Genomic DNA, 8,758 nt, shown 5'->3' with positions numbered 1-8,758 from the left:
CATATATATTTATATATATATATATATTATATATATATATAATCATATATATATACACACACCACACTAACAGTCCAAAGTTTTGATGTCTCCAATATTATTCTACAATGTGGAAAACAGTAAAAATGTAAGAAAAACCCTTGAATGAGTAGGTGTGTCCAAACTATGAAATTACATGTATGGAATCATGTAATCCCCCAAAAAGTAGCCACCCTTTGCCTTTGAAATGAAGAACACTTAAACAAACTACAACACAACAAACGAACGAACGTGACGCTATAAACAAATAGTGCTGACACAAACACTACACATAGACAATCCCCCCGACATACCCAATGAATATGGCTGCCTAAATATGATTCCCAATCAGAGACAATGATAAACAGCTGCTTCTAACTGAGAACCAATCTAGGCAGCCATAGACATACAAACACCTAGACTAGACAAAACCCCATAAACATACAAAACCCCTACATCCCCCATGTCACACCCTGACCTAACAAAAATAATCAAGAAAACAAAGATAACTAAGGCCAGGGCGTGACAGCCTTGATGACAGCTTTGCACACTCTTGGTATTCTCTCAACCAGCTTCATGAAGTAGACACCTGGAATGCATTTCAATTAACTGGTGTGCCTTGTTAAAAGTTAATTTGTGGAATTTACTTCCTTCTTAATGCGTTTGATTCCATATGTGTTATTTCATAGTTTTGATGTCTTCACTATTATTATACAATGTAGAAAATAGAAGAAAAAAAACTTGAATGAGTAGGTGTGTCCAAACTGGTACTGTATGTATGTGCATATTTTAACTCATCTTAGATACACTGCTACATTTTTTTGTATCGATATATGTCACAGTTGAGAGTCACCTTTCTTTTTCTTGTCCAACTTTTTCAGTTGAATCTGTGCGTAAGTCACATGACTTGGTCCAGCAGCAGAAGCACCAGCAGCATCTGAVASATAATACACAAACACCTCCACTTAGTCAAACTACATGTCATATTAAATGAAGAGCAGCAGACTACTACACATTCATACTGAAAACATTACATTACACTACCATTACCATGGTGGTCTGAGGAATTGATTGTATCATAGATGTTAGTGTCACCTGTTGGTCAGAGAAGAGAGAGAAATCTTAGGTTGGTTGGTTCTCCCTCAGCTTGTCTACGGACAAAGAATATGGTAACATGTTGTTATACAAAGTGGATGTTGATGAGTCAGTGTATGAGGTTACATAGAGAGGAGTGGTAGAGGTCTGGGATGAGAGACTGACCATGCTGCAGACATGTGTACACAATATCAGGAGCCTGGCCCTGGGTAGATCCTTGTTCCTGTTGGGGGTCCTGGTTGGTGCTCTGGGTCTGAGTGGGCCTACAGGGAGAGAGATACGCAGCTTAAGAAGCACAGAGAATACTGTGTATCAATATAGTCGAGAGACAGGTGTACTCACCAGAATGTTCTGTTGAAACAGGAACCTGTAATGACAAAAACATTGTGTTATGAACTGAACTTTCTTCAACTATTTTTATTTTTATTTCGAAATTTCGCTCCTAAACATGAATTAAACATTAATTGAGAAATAGTAAAAGTCTCACCTTTGCTGTTTTGATATCTCACCAGCAGGACCAGGAGAATGACCAGTAGAACACCAGCAACAACCAGACCCACAACCACTCCTACTAGGACTGATGTAGAGGATCCAGGAGCTACGACTGGAGAGACTGGAGAGAGAACAGGACAACACCATCAGACTCTGAGGTGGAAAATACATAAAGTAGTTCAATTCCTGTATGTATCTAAGACTGGAGAGAGAACAGCACAACACCATCAGACTCTGAGGTGGAAAATACATAAAGTAGTTCAATTCCTGTATGTATCTAAGACTGGAGAGAGAACAGCACAACACCATCAGACTCTGAGGTGGAAAATACATAAAGTAGTTCAATTCCTGTATGTATCTAAGACTGGAGAGAGAACAGCACAACACCATCAGACTCTGAGGTGGAAAATACATAAAGTAGTTCAATTCCTGTATGTATCTAAGACTGGAGAGAGAACAGCACAACACCATCAGACTCTGAGGTGGAAAATACATAAAGTAGTTCAATTCCTGTATGTATCTAAGACTGGAGAGAGAACAGCACAACACCATCAGACTCTGAGGTGGAAAATACATAAAGTAGTTCAATTCCTGTATGTATCTGAGACTGGAGAGAGAACAGCACAGACTCAGAGAGGTTATATAGGTTTACAGTATAGACATGAAAAGAAAGCAGGCTGGCCCGTCTTTTGACAATTTAGTTGACAGATCATATTTTCTAGGGGAGTGGAAATCCCAAACTACATTAACATCAACACTTAAATCACATGTTTTTCACACAGATAATAAAACGGTAACTAACTTGTGATCATAAATGTTTTGTCACTTCTCACTGTCACCCAGCTCTCTGGTGATTCTCCTTGACCAGATTTACACTTATAGAATCCTTCATCTGACTTGGATACTGTAGGGATGGTCATCTCTCCTGTGGTCTCATTCTTGATGAGTTCTCCATCTTTGTAGAAATCAGTCTTGGGTTTAGGATTTGTTTCCTGATATCTAAATGTACAGCTCAGAGTCACAGAGTCTCCTTCAGTCACAGGATGGACAGGGCTCTCCAGGATCACATCACCATCTGTGTAACATAATATAAATAATACTGTAATTCTGGAATCATCACTCACAATACATCAACATCTTATGAGCTTGTATTTTATTTTATGACATGCAATCATTCAGTTACAGAATGAATTATAACATTGTGCATTGAAATATAAAAATGTTAGTGAAGGTTGTACAATAGACGTACCGTTCACTGTGATGTTGACAGCATTACTGTACTCTCCTGATCCAGACTCACACCAGAACACTCCACTGTACCATGTGTCCAATGATGTGATGGTGCATGTGGATTCTGTTATTGATCTCCAGGTAGATGGACACTCTGATGTCCATGCTGTCTCTGTGTATCTCTTCAGTCTCCATCCAGTAGAGTTCCCCTTCAGCTCACAGCTCAGTGAGAGAGATGTCCATATAAAATGCTGAGTTCTGTTGGGATTTACTGTAAGAGACACTGAAGGCTGCAGATCTGAAACAAAGAGAGACAGTCAAACCTATAGTTATATAGACACATGAGGGTGACTTAAATATAATTCAATACAGTTTCAATGCAGTTAGTTACCTCCTGACCAGAGAAACTGAGGTTCACTGTAGAGTGTRTCATAGACTGGGTCTCCTCTCCCAGCTCTACACACATATCCTCCTGTGGGAGTAGGACCAGCAGGGATCAGAGTGTAGGAGTCTTCAGTAGTCAAATTTCCTCTGTCTGGTAGAAGCTCAAAAGAGTATGACTGCTCAGTTAAAGTGGGAACAGTCCTGTACCAGGAGATCCTCCAGTCTGTAGACAACTCTTTAACCCCACAGCTCAGAATCACAGAGGCTCCAGGGTTCAGCCACTGAGGAGAGATACTCAGGACAGCCTTGGGTTGATCTGTGATCAGTCAGAGGACATGTTTCAGTTTTCTAACTTTCAGTCTTAGCAATGATTCTAATTACACATGGAGATGTTTACATGATTAGATAGACTTAACCGCACCAGTCAGCCTGCTACATCATCACTGATCTTGGAAAAGCTTTGTTTCCCTTTACACCCTCACACCGGTATTGAATCACTGTTTAGCCCTGTTAACAAGTATGATTCTGTACTCCAGGCTTTGTGTTAAAGGGGATCACTGAACGGCTATCATATGACCGATCTGTTTATTTCCAGAGACTCTTCTCTCCTCCCCTGTATGTCACATCTTCTAGTAGCAGTCTTCGTAGATGAATATCTGGGTTCAGTTGGGTTGGAGGGATAGAAGAACAGCATCAGGTCTCTCTGCACAGATGTAACGGATGTGAAATGGCTATGCCAGTTGTAATTGCGATTTTAGCGGGTAGCGCGCTTAGCGTTTTCCAATCAGTTACGTCACTTGCTCTGAAACCTGAAGTAGTGTTGCCCCTTGCTCTGGCAAGGGCCGTGGCTTTGTGGAGCGATGGGTAACGATGCTTCCTTGGGGCGACCGTTGCATTGTTGTGCAGAGGGCGAGGGGTACGGTCTAAAGTCTATATACTGTTAGACATTGGTGCGTGACCCCGGATCATGGTTTGCTGCGGAAAGGCACGTAGGAGGAGGTTTAAGGGTGCGTGAAGTGTAGACGGCATGTGAAAATGGCTAGCTAGTAGCGGGTATGCGCTGCTAGCGTTTCAATCAGTTACGTCACTTGCTCTGAAACCTAGAAGTAGTGTTGCCCCTTGCTCTGCAAGGGCCGCGGCTTTTGTGGAGCGATGGGTAACAACGCTTCGAGGGTGACTGTTGTTGATGTGTGCAGAAGGTCCCTGGTTCGCGCCCGTGTCGGGGCGAGGGGACGGTCTAAAGTTATACTGTAACACAGACAACTAACTAAATAAACAGTTGCACAATTTGAAATGTATTAATTTATCAATAGGTCTACTCAGGAATATAGCTTCAAGTTAGCTATAATTGTTGTGATACTGTGTGTAACAGTGATAACACCAAGTAAAACTGAAATGATAACTTAAAACACAAAATATAAATATCCATTAACAAACTACTTATAGCTTAGACTAATTTCCACTTCCTGAACACATACTACTTAAATAATAGCAGACAAAATATTATACCCTAGATTACTTTCTATCCACAATAACAGCCCTTTAATCTCACCAGTAATGTTAATCTGGACTGGGTCACTGTACAGGGTGTAGTAGACTGGGTCTCCTCTCCCAGCTCTGCACAAGTACTGTCCTCCATCAGTCACTGACCCAGCTGAGTGTGTAGGAGTGTACAGAGGTTGTGGTTACTGGTGTAGAGTCTGGTCTGTGTCTGTACCAGTAAAACTTCCATCCAGAAGACTCTACAGTACAGCTCAGTGTCACACTGTCTCCTGTGAACACGTCCTTTTTGTCAGAACTCAGTGTCACACTGTCTCCTGTGAACACGTCCTCTTTGTCAGAATTCAGTGTAGCTGTCGGACGACTATCTGTTGGAATCAAGAAAAGTGTTTGATGCATCTGGAAAACATGGATCTGATCTGCTGCATGACATGTCCTCTTGATGGGTAACTGATCATAAATTCAGTGAGGCAGAAAAGTCTACAGACACACAGAAAATGTCTACATGATTGACTCAAAAACAACAGTGTCTATTCAATTCAATTCAATTCAAGGGGCTTTATTGGCATGGGAAACAAATGCTAACATTGCCAAAGCAAGTGAAGTATATAATATACAAAAGTGAAATAAACTATAAAAATGAATGACTGTTCATTTTTACACTCACAGAAGTTCCAAAAGAATAAAGACATTACAAATGTAATATTATGTATATATACAGTGTTGTAACGATGTGCAAATGGTTAAAGTACAAAAAGGAAAATAAACTAACATAAATATGGGTTGTATTTACAATGGTTTTTGTTCTTCACTGGTTGCCCTTTTCTTGTGGCAGCAGGTCACAACTCTTGCTGCTGTGAAGGCACACTATGGTCTCTGAACCAGAGGTACGTCCAGTCTGTGTAGTCTGGTATGACACACTGCAGACTGACTGTATCTCCAGGGTAGAGGAGACCCTGAGGAGAGACACTCACTGAGGCTCTGGGCAGAGCTGTAGAAAAACACAAACATTAAGGCCAATGCAGTTAACGTTCAAATCTTTTCAAAATATGATCACCATATTTCATCATTATAATATAATAATTAAAGAAGGATGGTGATCATATTATGAAATTAGAAAAAAATAAAGGATTATATTTTTGTTATTATAACTAAGAATACTGACACACAGACCATGATGGACTCAATATACGCTGAGAGTACAGAACATTAAGGACACCTTCCTTATATGGAGTTGCACCTCCCACCCATTTTACCCTCAGAACAGCCTCAAATCGCTGGGGCATGCACTCTACAAGGTGTCGAAAGTGTTCGGGTGGTGGACCATTCTTGATTCACACGGGAAACTGTTCAGCGTGAAAAACCCAGCAGCGTTAGAGTTCTGTCTGTCTGTCTGTCTGTCTGTCTGTCTGTCTGTCTGTCTGTCTGTCTGTCTGTCTGTCTGTCTGTCTGTCTGTCTGTCTGTCTGTCTGTTGTCCTGTCCGTCTGTCCGTCTGTCCGTCTGTCCGTCTGTCCGTCTGTCCGTCTGTCCGTCTGTCCGTCTGTCCGTCTGTCCGTCCGTCCGTCTGTCCGTCTGTATCCATCTATCTGTGCATAGTGCAACATGAAACAAACATCTGCACATTCTGATGTCAAACCACAAGATCTGTTCTCAGATCTCTATTCTAGTTCCATCCTCCTTTCCTCCAATAAAGAGTTTGGGGCCATGTAGCTAATGTAGCCAACCATAAAAATACATTTCTCAGAAAATAACAGTTACTGTTCTTTTGTTCAGTCTTTATACATTTCTGCAGAATCTTGTCTCTCTTTTCTCAGTGTGATGTAATCAGACTCATCATACAGGAAGTAGAGCGGTTTGTCAGAAGAACTGTAGTTCAGAAATGTATTTATTTATTTTATCTTTATTTAACCAGATAGGCTAGTTGAGAACAAGTTCTCATTTGCAACTGCGACCTGGCCAAGATAAAGCAAAGCAGTGTGACACAGACAACAACACAGAGTTACACATGAAGTAAACAATAAACAAGCCAATAAAACAATAAACAAGTCAATGACACAGTAGAAAAAAGAAAGTCTATATACAGTGTGTGCAAAAGGCATGAGGAGGTAGGCAATAAATAGGCCATAGGAGCGAATAATTACAATTCAGCAGATTAACACTGGAGTGATAAATGAGCAGATGATGATGTGCAAGTAGAAATACTGGTGATAAAAAGAGCAGAAAAGTAAATAAAATAAAAACAGTATGGGATGAGGTAGGTAGATTGGGTGGGCTACTTACAGATGGACTATGCACAGCTGCAGCAATCGGTTAGCTGCTCAGATAGTTGATTTTTAAAGTTGGGGGAAATAAAAGTCTCCAACTTCAGCGATTTTTTTCAATTCATTCCAGTCACTGGCAGCAGAGAACTGGAAGGAAAGGCGGCCAAATGAGGTGTTGGCTTTGGGGATGATCAGTGAGAAATACCTGCTGGAACGTGTGCTACGGGTGGGTGTTGTTATCGTGATCAGTGAACTGAGATAAGGTGGAGCTTTACCTAGCATAGACTTATAGATGACCTGGAGCCAGTGGTTCTGGCAACGAATATGTAGCGAGGGCCAGCCGACTAGAGCATACAGGTCGCAGTGGTGGGTGGTATAAGGTGATTTGGTAACAAAACGGATGGCACTGTGATAGACTGCATCCAGTTTGCTGAGTAGAGTGTTGGAAGCTATTTTGTAGATGACATCGCCGAAGTCGAGGATCGGTAGGATAGTCAGTTTTACATAGGTAAGTTTGGCGGCGTGAGTGAGAGGCTTTGTTGCGAAATAGAAAGGCCGTTCTAGATTTGATTTGGATTAGGAGTTTATATGAGTCTGGAAGGAGAGCTTACCAGTTAGCCAGACCCCTAGTATTTATAGGTTGTCACTATCTCTAGGCTCGGAACCGCTTAGGGTGGTGATGCTAGTCGCGGCGGCGGGTGCGGGCAGCGAACGGTTGGTTGAAAAGCATGCATTTGGTTTACTAGCGTTTAAGAGCATTGTGGCCACGGAAGAAGTGTGTAAAGGCATTGAGCTTGTTGGAGTAGTTAGCACAGTGTCCAAGGAAGAGGCCAAGAAAGTATAAGAAATGGGTGTCTGCTGCGTAGGAGGGGAATCAGGGAAACTGCCTCGCAGCAAGAGCAAATCATAGATATAAGAAGGAAAAGAGTCGGCCACGAGGACTTTAAACCCTGTTGGTACCCATAGAGACGCAAGTAGGTCGGAACAACATTCCCTCCGATTTGATCACACTATGAACCTCTTCTGCAAAGTGGGTGAAACCAGGCGAGGCAGTCATTAGAAAAACCAAGGCTATGAGCCTTGCCGATCAGAATATGGTGATTAACAGAGTCAAGCCTTGGCAGGTTTGAGAAGACGACTTCACAGTCGCTGCTTTTACTATGGCGGTTATGAAATTCGTTTAGTAACTTGAGCGTGGCTTAGGTTCTCCCGGGACCGGCTTGGAAGCTGGATTGCACATCGGAGAACGTACGGTTGATTCGGAAAAATGGTCCATAGTATGATCTGTTTATTAACTGGCTTTCAAGACTTGAATAGGCAGCGGCAGATGATATAGGTCGTGTAACAGTTTGGTCTAGGGTGTCACCCCCTTGAAGAGGGGGAGGGGGACCGCGGCACCTTTCCAAATCTTTAGGGCTCTCGGGCGATAGCGAAAAAGAGGTTTTGAACAGGCTAGTAATAGGGGTTGCAACAATGGCGGCGGACTAGTTTTAGAAAGAGGAGGGTCCAGATTGTTCTAGCCCCAGCTGATTTGTACGACGTTCCGGTTTGCAGCTCTTCAGGAACAAGCTTGCTGTCTGGATTGGGTGAATGAGAAGCGGGGAGGCTTGGGCGAGTAGCTGGCTGGGAAGCGGAGCTAGTGGGCTGTGGGTTGGAGTTGTTATGCTGGTGAATGAGGACCCAAAAAAGCGACGTAATAGTAAACAGAGTCTTTTATCCAGTATTAAACAAATAATGATTCTCTGGAATATAATCATAGTAAATCCAAAACAGGGAA

The sequence above is a fragment of the Salvelinus sp. IW2-2015 genome, linkage group LG37 (genome assembly GCF_002910315.2).
Source record: "Salvelinus sp. IW2-2015 linkage group LG37, ASM291031v2, whole genome shotgun sequence".
NCBI classification, from domain to species: domain Eukaryota; kingdom Metazoa; phylum Chordata; class Actinopteri; order Salmoniformes; family Salmonidae; genus Salvelinus; species Salvelinus sp. IW2-2015.
This window is presented reverse-complemented; position numbering follows the sequence as displayed.